Source organism: Camelus ferus, chromosome X (assembly GCF_009834535.1).
Source record: "Camelus ferus isolate YT-003-E chromosome X, BCGSAC_Cfer_1.0, whole genome shotgun sequence".
NCBI classification, from domain to species: Eukaryota; Metazoa; Chordata; class Mammalia; order Artiodactyla; family Camelidae; genus Camelus; species Camelus ferus.
In genome coordinates, this window is record NC_045732.1 from 89,065,672 (window position 1) to 89,082,484 (window position 16,813).

General features: G+C 41.4%; 1 long non-coding RNA gene across 3 annotated transcripts in view; it reads right to left on the reverse strand.

The window, feature by feature from the left end:
• The window catches only part of LOC106730982, a 20,533-nt gene extending 3,815 nt beyond the window's left edge, over window positions 1–16,718 (reverse strand). For 2 of the 3 annotated variants that reach the window (XR_004317832.1, XR_001367426.2), the window contains exons 1-3: window positions 16,441–16,718; window positions 7,345–7,509; window positions 6,345–6,477 (exon numbers count right to left, since the gene is read on the reverse strand). This is a non-coding gene — a long non-coding RNA (uncharacterized LOC106730982). Of the gene's footprint in view, window positions 1–6,344; window positions 6,478–7,344; window positions 7,530–16,440 lie in introns of all 3 variants that reach the window. The other variant, XR_004317831.1, reaches the window with a different exon arrangement.
• Between the last annotated feature and the right edge of the window lie 95 nt (window positions 16,719–16,813).

Consider the following 16,813-nt stretch of genomic DNA (forward strand, 5'->3'; position numbering starts at 1 on the left):
TGAACGGGAAAAGTGCCCTTATGAAAGAGGCTCCAGAAAGATCCTTTGCCTCTTCTGCCAACTGAGGACATAGCAAAAAGATGCCAATCTATGAATCAGGAGGCGGGCATTCAGCAGACACCAGATCTCCCGGGGGTGTGATCCTGCACTCCCCAGCCCCCAGAGCTGTGAGCAATGAACGTCTGTTGTTGACAAGCCCCTCAGCCTGTGGCATTTTGTTATGGGGCCCCAGTGGACCCGGACGCTGCAGGAGCCGACCTGGCTCCCTTTCAAGAGCAGCTTGTAAGTGTGGTCAATTAACACCGCAGGGTTAATAAGACCCCAGGCTTAACCCTCAGCCACCGGGGAAATGGGAGCTGGTGTTTAAAGGCTGTAACTTCCTGTTCTTCAATGATCAATTCGGGGATGCTTCTGAGGGGATTGGGCGGAATAAAACCCATGTTTCCCACAGGGGTGACCTCAATAATGCACGTTTATGTTGGCTTTTCCTCTTTCCCCGTGTTACTCTCTCAGCTCCCTCCTTCCAACTTCCCGAGCTCAACTCCCCAACCTGCTCTCAAATCCTTTCCTTTTTTTTTTTTATATGAGAAAGGCTTTATTCATCCACCCCACAATTGTTAAAAGAGAAAATTGGTAAACCATAACACCTTGATTAATAGCACTCTTTTTTTTTGTAGTTCATTTTTTTAATTGAAGTACAGTCAATTACATGTGTCAATCTCCAGCCATGCATATACACACATATATTCATCAAATCCTTTCACAGCTTCTACTTTTGAGGGAAAGCAAATAAAGAGTCTCTCCATTTGATCGTGCCTGAATGAAATGTCTGTGTGCGGGTCCAGCCATTCTAAAAGGAAGCCAGTGTGGCCCGGCCCAACCCAGCCACAGAGCCTCTAGTCAGCGTGTTAGTATCTCGTCCCTCCGTGTGGATCAGGGCTCAGGAGCCGGGTCCAGAGCTGGGACGAGAGTGAGCAAGTGAGGTGCCCTGGGCACAAAATGTCAGGGGGCGCTCACCTTATGCGCTGACCTTTCACTTGCATGAGTCTGGGGAGTGGGGAGTGCCTCCCTAATTTTGCACTCTGGGTGTCCTGTTTGCCTCTAGTCTAGTCCCTGTGCTGGCCAAGACAGGAGTAAAAAAAAACCTTTAAGATGAAAAGCAAATGAATGGAAAAAAGAAACTCAAATAAAGGAAATAATGCACAGGGCAGAAAACAACTTTAAAAAATTCACAATATCCTCAGAGACATAATGGATGCATTCTTCAAGAAGGAAAAAAAGGGGCATTTAAAGAACAAGAATGAGCTCTTGGAAACGAAAACTTTAGGACATCTCTCAGAGAGTAGAACAAACAAGGCAGAATAGGAAAATAGGAAAGAAAAGAAAAAAGGGCATTAGAGGATTGTTCCAGGAGACAAATCATAGATGTTCCAGAAAGAGACACACACACACACACACACACACACACACAAGGTGGAGAGGATATTATCAAAGAAATAATACATGAAAATGCCCAGAATTGAAGGACATGGATTTCCAGTTTGGCAGAAAACACCGTGTGCCCAGCATAGTGAATGAAAAACTAAAAAAGCCCACATCAAGGACCCTCATCATGAAAATTTCAAATACAAGGATAAAGGGAAGATTGTAAGCACTTCCAGGAGAGGAAAATAGATGACACACAGAAGATCAGAAACCAGCATGGTTTTGGATTTTTCAAAATATACACTGGTAGTTAGAAGACAGGAAGTAATTCCTTCAATATTCTGAAAGAAAATTAAGATCCAACCTAGAATTCTACATCCAGCCAAAGCAACAATTAAGTATGAAGATAGACTATCAACATTTTCAGACATGTAGGGTTGCAAAAAGTTCCTTCCGAGGCACCGTGTGTCAGGAAGCTACCGGAGTCTGTCTGCCACCAAAATGAAGAAGAGAGACTTCAACTTCTGCAAATGGCAGACTAGGGCATTTGGAGCACCGCTCCTGCTGAAGACATCAAAGGAGGTGGACGACATAATTTTAAAATATCCTTAAAAGCATGAAATGCTTAACAAGACAGAAAGTAGTAAGCCAAGATCCAGGAGAGATGAGACCAACCAGCTCTTTGGGTCATTTTGGCTCAGGGAGATCTTTCCAACCGGGTAGAAGAAGCTGAGAGACTGAGTGCTTCCAGGGGCCTCCTAGGGACAGGGGACAAAAGTCAGAGTCCAGGGTCAGCCCAAATGGAAGACTCTGGTAAATCATCTGCTGCCTTGGTCTGGTGTCTCGACAAGCTACCTAGGAGCCTAGGAGCAGGGATGACTTGGAAGGAAACCAGCTCTCACATGCATTGCAGCCCACCTTCCATTCATCCGAGCAAGCCCTGGAATCTCATACCCCGAAATTGGATGAACCGTATTTCAGATAGCTAGCATTCCAGGCACCCAGGGAAAAGAAATCAAAATCCCCTTTGGAAGAATATAATGATATCCTAGGCTTCAGATTACATCTTTAAATTAAAATCTAAAGTCCAAGACAAAATCAAACACATAAAGATTTAAGACACTATGAGCAAGAACCAGTAGAAATAACAGCCAATAGAAATAAATGCAGAACTCCAAATACCAGAATTTGCAAGGGTGATTGTAAAACAGTGATGTGTATTTTGTTCAAAGGGAAAATGCCAAGGTTTACAATTGTGGCAGGAAACTGAAAACCATAAAACTAGTCATAGAAGGGTAAAAAAAAAAAAAAAAAAGAAACCAAGACGTGAGAGTAAACCAATCAAGACAGAGATATGGGATCCATCAAACAGGGGATACAACACAGGCGAGTTACAGAGGAAATTCCCAAGGTGATAGCGAAGGATGAGACCTGTACACTTGACCTTGAGAGCTACTAGTTCAGATGGGAGCAGGGGATGGAAGGCCTCAAGAAAGTTGTTTTCCAAGACGAAAAAAAAAAAAGTGGAGCTGATAGAGTCTCTAATGTATTTCCCAGATGAAAACTGAGTTGAAAGTTGTACAAAGTTATTGGACATGATGAAAAGATTTAGCCAAGGATGTGAAGAAACTCAAGGAGAGAGAGAGAAAATATTTAAAATTTTAAAAACAGGAAAGCGCAGCATAACCACAGGATTTTATTCGCTTGTGAGTCTAATTTCTCACATCGTTTCTTCTTCAATCTCTGGGTGATTCAGAAGTGGGCTGATTTTCTAATATTTTGGAATTTCATGCGTTTTTCTGGGTTAATATTTCTTTGTGATAATGTTATTTCCTCTGTTGTCTTCTTAGCTACACCTCTTTTTGTTGTGTGTGTTTTTTTTAGCATTTGCTCTAGGGTTCACAACTCTATAGCTTATAAAGTCTGTTTAGTCATTATGGTATGTCTCATACGTCACACCTGAAACATCTCACTTCCAACTTTCCCCTTCTCGTATGTGACACTTCACAAATCTAATAACTTACAACTCAGTAATTCCAGACACCTGCCCTCCTATTCTTTGTGCAATTTGTTGTCATATCTTTTAGTTCTCCAAGATATGTCATATCTTTTAGTTTACTGTTTTCACTATTTCTTCTCTGCAGAGTCATTTGTCTTTGACAAGAAGAAAGCATAGTCTCTGATGTTTACTCCCTTACTTGCCATTTCTAGGGTCTTCATACCTTCTTGTACATCCTCGTTTACTTCTGGTGTAATTTCTCTTTCATCTGAAGGACATCCTCTAATACTTACTTTCTTGTGGTTTAGGTCTGCTGGTGCTAAATTTTCTCACCTTTTATTTATCTGAAACTATATTGCTCCCTCATTTTTGAAAGATGATTTTAGATGGATAAAGAATTCTGAATTGGGGAGGGACAATATGGGGGTAGGGGATTAAGAGGTACAAACTATTAGGTATAAAATAAGGTACAAGAATATATTGTACAACATGGGGAATATAGCCAATATTTTATAATAACTGTAAATTGAATATAACGTTTAAAAATTGTGAATCACTATATTGTACACCTGTAACTTATGTAACATTGTACATCAACTATACTACAATTAAACATTTTTTTAAAGAATTCTGAGTTGACAGGTTTTTTTTTTTCTTCAGCAGTTTAAAAATGTTATTCCATTGTCTTCTGACCTCTGTTGTTTCTGATGTCAGCAATAAATCTTATTCTTGTTCCCCTGTATGTAATTTCAGGATTGTTTTATATTTGGTTTTCAGTGTTTGACTATGATGTGGTTCTCCTTATGTTTATATTTCTTGGGCTTCACTGAGCTTCTTAGATCTGTAAGTCAATGTTTTACCAATGTGGGATGGATATCTTCAGCCATTAGTTCTTCAAATATGTTTCCTGCCTTAATTTCAATTATTTTTCCCTTTAAGACTCCAACTAAACTTATATCATTTGATATTATTTCACAGGTTCCTGAGGCTGTGTTCATTTTTCTTTTTAATCTGTTCTACAGATTGGATTATTTTTATTGGTCTGTCTTTAAATTTATGTACTATTTCTTCTACTATTTCTAATCTGTGTTAAGCTCATTCAGTGAATTTTTCATATCACTTTTATTTTTCAGTTCTAGAATTGCCATTTGGTTCTTTTTTATGGTTTTCATTTTCATGATTCCTTATCTGTTCACTCATTAAAACCCTAGTTTCCTTAATTTGGGGGATGATATTTATAAGTGTTTTAATGTTTTCTGTTAATTACAGCATGTTGGCCATCTCAGGTTCAGTTTTTAGTGACTGACATTTTTAAAATCTTGACTGTGAATCACATTTTTTCTGGTCCTTTATATGTCTAGCATTTTTGATAGAATACAGGGCATTATGAGGCTATATTGTAGATATTCTGATTATTATCTTTCTCTGCATAGGAAATAGGCAGGTCAGTTACCAGCTAGTGACCTTTATACTTGTGTAGGCTTGGTTAGGACTGGCCTAGGCAAGATAGTGAAATAGCCAGTTTGTCTGCAGCTCTGCCCCACCCATATCCTTTCTGATGAGAACACTGCTGAAGACGATGTCACTGTCCTATCCCATTTTTACAGAAGTAGAAATTTGAATCCAAGGAGGGACTCATCCAAAGTCATAGGAAATAAATGGCAGAAAGTGGACAAGGTGCTCTGCCTCTCAGGCCAGTGTTTTCCCTCCCATATCATCATGTTTATGGTTTATGGTTCTACCTTTTCTGTTAGAGTCTGTCCAAGTCCATGCCCTTAAAATAGATTAGAAGTAAAAATACAGGTGGATTGGTGTAGCCATTATGGAAAACAGTATGGAGATTCCTCAAAAAACTAAAAATACACTTACCATATGATCCAGCAATCCCACTCCAGGCATATATCCAGAGGGAACTCTAATTCAAAAAGATACATACACCCCAGTGTTTACAGCAGCACTATTTGCAATAACCAAGACATGGAAACAACCTCAATGTCCATCAACAGATGACTGGATAAAAAAGTTGTGGTATTTTTATACAATGGAATACTACTCAGCCATAAAAAGAATAAAATATAATAAAAAGAATTTAGATAATAGTTAAGAATAAAATAAAATAATGCCATTGGTAGCAACATGGATGGACCTGGAGATTGTCATTCTAAGTGAAGTAAGCCAGAAAGAGAAAGAAAAATACCATACGATATCACTCATATGTGGAATCTGAAAAAAGAAAAAAAGAGGACACCAAGGAACTCATCTACAAAACAGAAACAGACTCGCAGACATAGTAAACACTCTTATGGTTACTGGAGGCAGGGTAGGGAGGGATAAATTTGGGAGCTCAAGATTTGCAAATATTAACTACTTTATATAAAAATAGATGAAAAAGCAAATTTCTTCTGTATAACACAGGGAACTATATTCAATATCTTATAATAACCTTTAATGAAAAAGAATATGAAAATGAATATATGTATATACATATGCATGACTGGGACATTGTGCTGTACACCAGAAATTGACACATTGTAACTGATTTACTTCATTTTTTAAAAAAAAAAACAATAAAAAAATATGGGTGGAAAGCCAAAACTATAGATGATGGGCCTGATTTAGGAAGGTGGCAGAAGAAAAGGAGAGATTCAACAGGTGTTTAGGAGGTCATATGTTTATTGTAACAGAGATAGTCCCGCCCTTCTTATCCCTGTTCATCCCCTGAATATGGCAATGAGAGCTCTTCCTGCCATCACCCCTCTCCGCTAACGGTGGTTCCCTGAGGCCTGAGGGCAGTGGAGGAGGGAGGTGTTTTCACTATGATGGATGAGTGATTGTGGGAGGTCTCAAGACCCAGACAAAGTGATTTACCCACTCACAGGGTAACAGGACAAAAGGCAGGGACAGTAAGGATTCCACTTACAAAATGGGCAGCTGGCGTGGCCCCACCATTCTTGGACTGTGAGGCTGGAGTGACTTCCACATGCTCCTTGGCACACAGATGGTACTCGAAACTGCACTTTTCCTGTTCACTGGGCCTAGCACTTTCTGGGTCACTGAGTAAAGATGGGAACACTTTGAAGAATGGTACCCAGGCATACGAATCCCAGGCCTCCTTCCTCCATCTCCTCCCAGGTCCCCGCCCACTTCCTCTTTATGCTCTCCCCCATAACTTCTCTCTTTCTACTGCTTCTCCCTCACAGTAGGGCTAAATGTTTCGTGGAGCAATTGCCAGCCAGGACCCCTCGTCTTTCAACGACGCAAAACTTGTTTACTCTGTGGATGGTAAGGAGGTCCCGGACCTTAACAACACAATGGCGTCTTCTATAGCACACAACCACCATAACAACAAATTGAGTTTTCATACGCTGAGACCCATTCTTACATTTTAAAAAAGTAATGAGAATGCATACCATTTCTGTTTAAAAAGTCATATCTTTTAAGAAAACACAAATGTATATGCATAGAGAAAAGTCTCGAAGTATATCCACAAATGTTTTTGTTGTGGTTCTCTCTGGGATGGACATCCCTGGAGATTTTCACTTTCTTCCTCTAAACTTAAACTCTACTTATTTATTTATTTATTCATTACTTACTTTCCATTGAACATGCATACCTTTTTAATCAGAAAAAAAAGTAATGCTATTTTGATTAACAAATTAATAACTTTGATTAATAAAAAAAATTCCCACCATTGGTTGTATAGCTCCAACAAACACCCTACTTTGGAAGTTTTAACCTATCTTAGTAGAACTGTGAAAGGACCTGCTTTTAAGTCAGGGCCTTCCAGAAACCACAAAGAAAAAGCTATTTTGATTTTGAAACAGTTACTGTTTTAAAAATAATGTACAGTCATTAAGAAGACTGGTAATAAAAATCCATGTAATGATTGTAATAAGAATTGCCATTTACTGGCTACCTACCTTATGTTGTTGGCAATGGCCCCTCAGTGGAAACTGAGATTTGTAGAGGGTAAGAGCCTTGGTCAGACTCCATGGGTAGAGAGTAAGTGGAGATGAGCACAGAAATCCAATTCTGCCAGTAGACACGTGTTGGTTTTCTCATGCAGTAGCCTTGCCCAGAAATGTCTATGAGATACAAAGCTAAGCTAAAAAAAAAGTCATGGTCATATATAAAGTACGATTACAATTAGGATAAAAATATTTGCACAATGTCACTTATAGGCCGTATCTAGAGTAATCAAATTCATAGAGGCAGAAAGTAGAATGGTGGTTTCCCAGAGCTGAGGGGAGGAGGGACTGGGGAATTATTGTTTAATGGGTACAGAGCTTCAGTTTTGGAAGATGAAAAATTTCTGGAGATGGATAGTAGTGACGGTTGCACAACAATGTGAACGCACTTAATGCCACTGAATTCTACACTTAAAATGGTTAACATGATACATTTCATGTTATGTGTATGTTACCACAATAAAAAAAAAAAGTATAAGAACCTCCCTGAGAGGTTCATATAATTGGAATGATTCAACTTTTCATGCATCTTCTTCCACATGCACGTATATACATGTGTTTTTTTGTCCTTATAGAAGTCCTATTAATTAATTTCAAAAATTTTATTGTAAGATATTTCAAACATTAAGTATAGAGAATCATAATGTACCATGTACACACCACTCAGCTTTAACAAAGGTTAACATTTTCCTATGCGTGCTTGAGACCTTTTATGTCTTTTTTATTTTGTATAATATTCAGGGCCTACAATATTATGTACGTAATGGGCATATAAAATTAAAATGCACATGGAGAACCCACCACAACACCCAATCTCAGAACTAGGCCCTGTCGGTACCTTTGAACTTACCTGTGTTCATCCCGCCCCCCATCCCCCTGCCTCTTCCCACCTGCACCTCCCCCCGCTCCAAAAAACCCTCTCCTGACTTCTGTGTTTCTTTTCCCCTTGCTTAAATAACTTGTCACATATGTCTATAGCTCTGTTCTGGCCACCTCTTGCTGCCCAAAAACACTACCTCCAAACTCAGTGACTTCAAGCATCAATCACTGAATTATATCTCATGAGTTTACAGGTCAGGAATTCAGGCAGGGTTCAGGTAGGTGATTCTTCTATTGCACACAGCAGATGGGCTGGTCTGACAGGTCCACGCGGGCTCCACACAAGTCTGGAGCCTCGGTGGGGATGGGTACAAGACTGGGTTCAGCTGGGACTGTTTACTGGAGCCCAGCCTTCTGAATGCCTAACCCTGGGGAGTCAAACTTCTCAGGGGTTCCAAGACTCAGGACTCCCAGTGAGTGTTCCAAGAGAGCCAAACAAAGCTATGAGGCTTCTTATGACTTAGTTTCGAAGTGCTGGAATGTCACTTCTGGTGTAGCCTATTGGTCAAGCAAGTCTCTAAGGCCCGCCCAGATTCAAGGGGAGGGGAATTTCCTCCACCTCTTAATGGGAGGATTAGAAAAGAATTTCTGGCCATCTTTAATCTATGACAGCTCCTAGACAATATGTTTTTAGTATTTTTAATGCCAGACGGTGGCAGGGGCCCCGTACATCCTGAGCATTCCATAGCAAATGTCACCTCCTCAATTAGGCTTATCCAGATATCTTGTTTTTCTTCCTTTCTTAGGAAAGACTTTTTATTGTGGAAAATTTCAAACACATAAAAAGGTAGAAGAGTATCATGAACTCCACAGGGACCCATCACCCAGCCTCAATGATTATTAGATCAAGGCCAATCTTACAGCCACATCCCCACCTATTTCCCCCTACGCTTGTATTATTTTGAAACAAATCCCAGACATCAAACCATTTTCATCTGTAAATAATTGAATATGTATTTCTAAAAGATAGGAATCTTTTTAAAAAAACATAACCACAATATATTATTCCACATTTTGAAAACCACAACAGTTCCTTGACATCAATGTATAATTCAAGTCTGTTCAAATTTCCAATTGTCTCATAAATGTCATAAATGTGTATGTATTTTAAGGTTTGTTTATCTGAATTGGGGTCCAAATGAGATCCAGACATCACTACTCACTGATACATCTTTAAGTCTCTTAATAGCTTCCTCCTTCATGTCTTTTTTTCCTTGCAACTTAATTGTTAAAGAAACCAGGTTGTCCTGTAGACAACTGATAGCATCTTAGATTCAGTGAAATACAGGAATATTTTTTGGTTGATCAAACCTAGAAATTTTTCCACATTCTCCAATTTTTCACTTAACAAGCATAATACTACACTTCCTGGCACCTGAGACCATAGAGGTTATTGTTGGTCGCCTCCCCAGCACCAACTTCCCGCTTCTTCCTTTGTCGTTGAATCTTGATTTTGTTCAATGTGTGCCAAGGGAAACAAATTGTGATCTTAGCTCTAGAAGTGGGCTCGATTGGGCAAAAGGCAATCCCACCCCCAGTTTCCAGTGATGAATTAAGAAATGGCATATCTGAGCCCATTCTGGCTAGTGAGTCTTAAGGAGAGACTTGACACAGCAAGCCTTTCTTGAGGAAGCTTGTACGGAGATGACTTGGCAGCCTTCACCGGACTGCAGGAAGACTGGCCTTAGGATGACTCTGGCAGCACAGACAGCAGAGTAGAGCGGTTGAAACCACATGGGTTTCCATCCTAGTGGGGCAGTGCATCAAACTGATGAGGTCCGAGCTACCTCTGGACTTCCCAGTTATGGAGCCAATAAACCTTATTGCTTAAGCCAGGTTGGGCTGGGCAATATGACTGGAAGCCTAGAACATTCTAACTGATACAAAGGCCCTTATGATGACCCAAGCCACCTGTCTGGCTTCCTCTCTTACCACCCCTCTCTACCACAACCATAGACTACTCACCATTTCCCACGCTCCCCTGCAATTTTTTTCCCTCTGCCTTTGCCCAAACAGATCTTTTGACTGAAACCTTTCGCCCCAGCCTTCTTTCCCCTATATCTACCCATCCAAACCTTTCCCATTCTTCCAAGTCCCACTTCAAATGCTGCTTCTCCCTGAAACTTCTCCCAGAATCTCCCCTGCCTCCCTCTCCCCATTCTGAGTTTCCTCTTTGAATTCTCACTGCATCACGTATGGCCCCTCGTCTAGCACTGAACCAAGACTTCCTTGCATTAGAATCACTTGTAGACCTCACCCCTCTCCCGTATCAGACTTTAAGCCCCTCAAGAGCAGAGACAATCTGCAGGCAGAGGAAGAAAAATACCATACGATATCACTCATATGTGGAATCTAAAAAAAAAAAGACACAAATGAACTTATTTACAATACAGAAACAGACTCACAAACATAGAAAACAAACTTATGGTTACCAGGGGAGAAAGGGGGTTGGAAAGGATAAATTGGGAGTTCGAGATTTACAGATACTAACTACTATATATAAAACAGATAAGCAAGTTTCCACTGTATAGCACAGGGAACTATATTCAATATCTCATAGGAACCTATAATGAAAAAGAATATGATAATATATATATGTATGAGCGAAACATTATGCTGTACACCAGAAATTGATACAACATTTTAAACTGACTATACTTCAATTAAAAAAAAGAATATGGAAAAGTTGAAGGCTTGGGTGAATCCTGGGGTGTGGATGAGAGTGGAAACATCACACATATGAAAATAACCACAGTGGTGTCTCCACTCTCACCTATACCCCAGGATTCATTCTAGCCCAGATACACAAGTAACTAAAGATGTGTGTACATGTGGGTTAGTATGCATGCTTATATTTCCTAGCTCTGTCCACTGGGAGGACCTAGAAGCAAGGATACCCTAATAGTCATAAGCACACCTGGCACTCAGATCTTGGTTTCTAATATCAACCTCCAATAAAGGAAGCAGGGCTCCTGGAAGTAATGGCTAATTCCAGACCAAGGCTGGGAAAACACGAGGTGAATCTGTAATGCCTCATGGTCCCAGGAAATAGGAAAACGCTTGAAAAAGGGTAGAGCTAATGGGAAGATATGTGGCAAATGTTCCAGAGGGAAAATATGTGCAATATAAATAAACCTGTGATTTATGTTCAAAGCTCTCAAATACTGTCATAATGAAAGGAAGAGAAAAAAATGTTAGGAAAAGAAGTTCTACTGAAAAGCTACCACGTTTGAAAGTCACTTCAGTCATGAATCATAATGGGGAAGCTCATTAGGAAGTACACCCATGCTTTTTAAAGAGAAAATTTGAAACTTAATTTGGCAGTTTTTATCAGTAATGCTTGAAGTTACAAATAATAATGAAAAACCATTAAAAAATCATTACTCTTTCAAGTGGTTTGAAGTATCTATAAAAATCACATTTAAAAATGGCAAAGAGCACACACAATCCTTCATGCCAGAAAGTTATTTTGTCTGAAGCTGCCCACGGGATCATAAAGTAAGTCGGCAGAAAAATCTGCAGATCACATTAGAGGAACTCTGTAATCGTCTTTGAAAATGTTTCCCAGTGCCAGAGGAAGTCAGTTTACATTCTTAAAGATCAGCTATGACCTCAAGAAAAGCTCTTTAATGTACAAGTCATTTGAAATTATTACCTTCAATGAGTCTAATATTTGCCTCTGTACTATCAGTGTAGTTTCCATAAAACACTTGGGCCCCAAAGACTAAGTGGCCGTGAGCTAAGAGCCAGGTTCTGCAATAAGATTGCCTGGGTTCGAATTCCTCACCTGCCACTTCCAGCTGTGTAATCCTGGGCAAATTATGCAACCTCTCTGGGCTTGCATTTCTTCATATGTAAAATAGGGATGAATTTTTTAAAAACCACACCCCACCTCAGAGTGGTCATCATAAGGAATCGGAAGTGCTTAGTACAGTTCCATTGCATATGGTGGTAATTCAATAACCAATGCTCTTCCATGGGACTCTCCACATAGGCCACGTGGACAAAGTCAACTGCAGTCTGCCCCTAGTCTCAGACCAATGTCGCGTGGCCTTCCCAGGAACAGCCTTGTGAGGAGCTGTCCCAACACCGTTTCTCACCCACCTCCCGACCTTGCGGGGGTTGCCGTGAGGCATTTCTCATTGGCCTCCCTGGTTCGGTAAGGTGTGGACTTTCAACCCTGCCGCCCCACTTCGGGTACAGCTCCAGGCTAGTCCGTCACTGAGTTGGAGAGTGTCATCTGTCCCCTCTGGTCTGGTGTCATCCTGTGGGGCTGGGGATGCAGGAGGCTGACATCAGGCTGATCCGGCCTCCGCCGCCGAGTAATAAGTGGCTTGTATTTACTTGGGCTGTTTCTCCGCGGCCTAATCGACGGCAGAGCGGCAAATCCAACCGAGCAGCTGTGGTGGTTGTTGCCATTTAGGGACTGTTAAGGACCCAGAGGGAACTAAAACACAGGTAATGTAGGGAGAGTAGATTTGAGGCGGTTGGAGGGAGAACAGGGAAGGGTTCCCCCAGGTGATCTGTGAGGCAGCCAGGCTGATCTGGGGGAATGGAGTGGCAGAGGAAGGAACAGCAGTGTAAAGCGAAGTAAGAAGGCAGAGGGCAAATGAAGTCAGACAACTGGGCAGGGGCTGGTTTACACACAGGCTTGCAGGCCAGAGGACAGCCTGAGTTTTCAAGGGTTAAGCAGGCCAGTGATACACAGCTGACCCTTGAACAGCACAGGGGGCAGGGGCGCTGACCCTCTGAGCAGTCAGAAATTCATGTACAAATTTACAGTCAGTTCCTTTCCTTTAGGATTGGATTTCTCACTCTGTTGATTCTTATTTTGTGGTTGGCTTTATTCCTTTGATAACCATGTTAAGTTTAAACAGCTAAAGCTCTTATCTGTTCTTAGAAACAATAATTAGTACATATATGACAACTAAAAAATGAGGTGTATTGTATATATGTATTTACATGCAATATAATCAACTGTAATAATTATACCTAGTAAAACTGAAAAAGGGAAAAAATTTAGTCAGTTCCACATGCGCAGATTCAACCATGAATCGTGGAGCCCTATAGGTATTTATTGAAATACCTCTGCCTGTAAGTGGGCTCTTGCAGTTCAGTCATTGTATCCAAGGGTCAATTGTAATTTGATTTATATTTTTAAAAGATCATCCCCAAAAAGAAAAGAAAAACAAGAGTGAACAAAAGATGATCCTAACTGCAGTGGGGCGCTGACCAGAAGGGGCAAGAGCAGGGGCAGGGGGGCGGCTAGGAGGCTGGGGTGGAGGTCCCAGCGCTCTGGCGAAGGGGAGATGCCCGAGCTTGCTCCACATGCTTCTGGGGCAGTGAGGATGCAGCCAGGGTGCTTGGAGCAGCAAAAAGTAGATGTGGAGGAGTAGATGACTGGCCACTGTGGGAGTTTGGCTTCTCCTCCGAAACTAGGGGCCGCAGGAAGGATTTGAGCCCAAGAACGACTCAGTAGGACTAACATTTTAATGGGATCACTTTGGCTGCTGGGTTGACACTGTGTGGATCCATCAGAAGGAGGGGGGACAAGGATGGGAGCTGGAGATCAGGTTGGAGGCTACCAGGATAATCCAGGGAAGAAACAGTAGCCAAGTTGTCCACGGCAGCCTTCCCTCCACGAATCTGGCAACTGAACCTGAGTCTGTTCTGTGAAACGTGCTATGAATAATGTATAAAAGCACTCAGCACAGAATCTGACACATATTAATGTATTAGTGTTACTGCTGGCTTTGCCGGTTTTATTACTGAAGCCTCTACACCTCCTTTCAGAACTGCTCTTAGAGGTTCTTGTGCCTTTTATTTGCCTAAAAAGGCAAATAAAATCTTATTACTCTCTACTTAAAACCCTGAAGTGCCTTCCCTTTGTGGAATGCAGAACGTCCACTCTTTGGGCCTCCACCTACCAGCTGGTCCCTGGTCTGGCGCTGGCCTTCCTCTCCAGTCCCAGCCCTCTCCTTCCCCGCAGACACTCTGGCCTTCCTTCTCTCCCTCCAACACCTCAGATGGCCTGTCACCATCTCAGTGCCTTTTGCATTTGCTGTTACTACTGTAAGAACTCTACTCCAAGTCTTCACGTGGCTAGTTTCTATTCCATTCAGTCGCAGCTCAACCACGACCTCCCCTAAGCACCTGATCTAATACATGGTGCCCAGCCCTTGTCCCCCCTCTGGCCAGGGCACGTTGCTGTCGTAGGTCCTTTACAGCCTGACACTATTTGAAATTATTTTGTTTACTGTCCCTTTCCCTAACCAGAATGAAATCTTCATGAAACCAGGAACCTTACCCATCTTCCCCAGTACCTGCACATCGTGGGTGCTCAGTGTGTTTCTAGAATCTCAAATGCAGGGAAGGTCATTAATTGATTAACTTACCAGGGAAAGGAATTAGAGTGGTAGCCCAGATTATCTATAAATCTTTTATACACAGTATTAAAATGGGAAGCTACCTCTATTTACAGGCATGATACATAGAATACTGAACACATGAAGGGTTTGACACGTGAATTTTTCAGGTCACTAAGGCTTACCTCTCCTTTAAGCACCAACAGTCCCTTGGATGGTAATACCCCTAAAACAGGGTCCATGTTGCCCTATCTCTGAAAATCAAGCAAATGCAATTTCATTTTCCTTTCCTTATGAACATCCCTTATTGTCAGGGGTTGTAATGAAAGTGTAGCCCTGAGGGATGACTGAGGTGTGACAATTATGACCATGTGCTCCCATCATAAATGGCCCCAGAAGGCTATAGCTTTTTTCTTTTGAATACTTTCCCTCTACTTTGACAGACTCTTATCCTGAAAATCACTGCTGTTCCTGGCAGTACATCCCTTCTCCCTTCTTAAAATAGACGACGTCTGATTTGTTGAAAGTCAGTTAAAGAAATACAATTGTTAGAATTGTATGCCCCCAAAGCAGGTTGAGTAAAGTCTGAGGAATATTCTTATGAGAAAAGGGCATGAGCTTCAGAAGACCGTTCCTTCCTGGCTGCTAGCTGGGTTTCTGGTTGGGGTAGCCAACCAGCTAAGACATTACTTAACCACACACTAAAGAGCTGGCATGAATCAGAAGGGGAAACCATTCAGCTGCTTCATGATATTGTACCAATAATCAGACAGATCTCGGTTTAAATCCCTGCCACCTACCAGCCGTGCACCTATCTTCTCGAAACATTCATGTTTATGGAGCACTGGCTGTGCCCCAGGCCACTGTCCCTGCTCACCAGCACTACTGCATCTAATTAATCCTTCCAGTAGGCCTGTGAAGGAGACAGCGTTGTCCCCATTACTCAGTTGAGAAAACAGGTTCCAAAGTTCTTTTTGTTTTTTTGGAGGAGGAGGTAATTAGGTTTACTTATTTATTTTTGATGAAGGGACTGGGGATTGAACCCAGGACCTCGTACGTGCTAAGCATGCACTCTACCACTGAGCTATTACTCCCCCCAGCCCAGAGTTCTTAATTCACCCATCATTCAACAATAAGCATCTGAGCTGCTCCTATCTTCAAAGCACTAGGTACATATCAGTAAACATGACAGAGAAAAATCCTGGCCCCCCTTCATTTTATACGTAGTAGTTTGAACCTCTTAATCTGCCCCATTCCTCTATACGTCCATAAAAGGAAAAAATTCCTGCCGTCCTTATATGGAGCTTACATTCTAGAACTCATGAAGGGGAGAAGCAGCTAGCAACAAATACAAATGTAAATTATAGTTCATGTGAGTAGGTTACCCCACTCAATTGCCAATCACCAACCATTTTTACCTGCAAAAACAGTATCTTCATATGGTTTGACCTAAGAGAAGGTGGTAAGTACAACTGAAAGGAGGGGGAGGGGGAGTTGCAGCAGGAAGTGGGGGGCCCGCAAGACCAGATGAGGTGACATGGTGACACAGAGGAGAGGTGGGGAATCACGAGTTACCGAGGATGCTACACTGCCGCGTGGGCAGGCCGACCTTGGCCTCACGGGGTTATGAAGCTCAAACAAGAGAACAAAAGTGAAAACATTTTGTAAACGCAAAAGTTCTAGGACAATAACAAATTATTTAGTATCATTTAAAGTTCCCTATTTTGCTGCTGGGAATTACAGCAAACTTTTTAAGGCACAAATACAGCTGGATGGCCTGCAAGGTTGCAAGTTCATACCTTACCTGGAGCAGAGACGCAATGAAGAGTTTCGGTTTAGAACTTTTCTTCCTGCTCCCATAAAACAAAAGGTCTTGTTGTTCTTAATCAACAGAGTATTCTCCACACAAAGAACCTAACAATATATGACTGAAAACAAAGTGTCCAGATGCAGGTGAGACTGCCATCAAAACAACTGAACAGAATTCCAAGAAAGCCTTGTTACTTTAGCATAGGAAAATGAAATAAAGTATAAATACTACGTGTCTGAAATTTAATGTCTCTGAAGTCGTTAAGATCTCACTACCTCCACCAATGCATTGTACCAGATAACCATTATTTGCTGTGCTTGGTAAAGATTACAGTTAAACTAGCTACTAAAATTTAACAGAGGAGGAA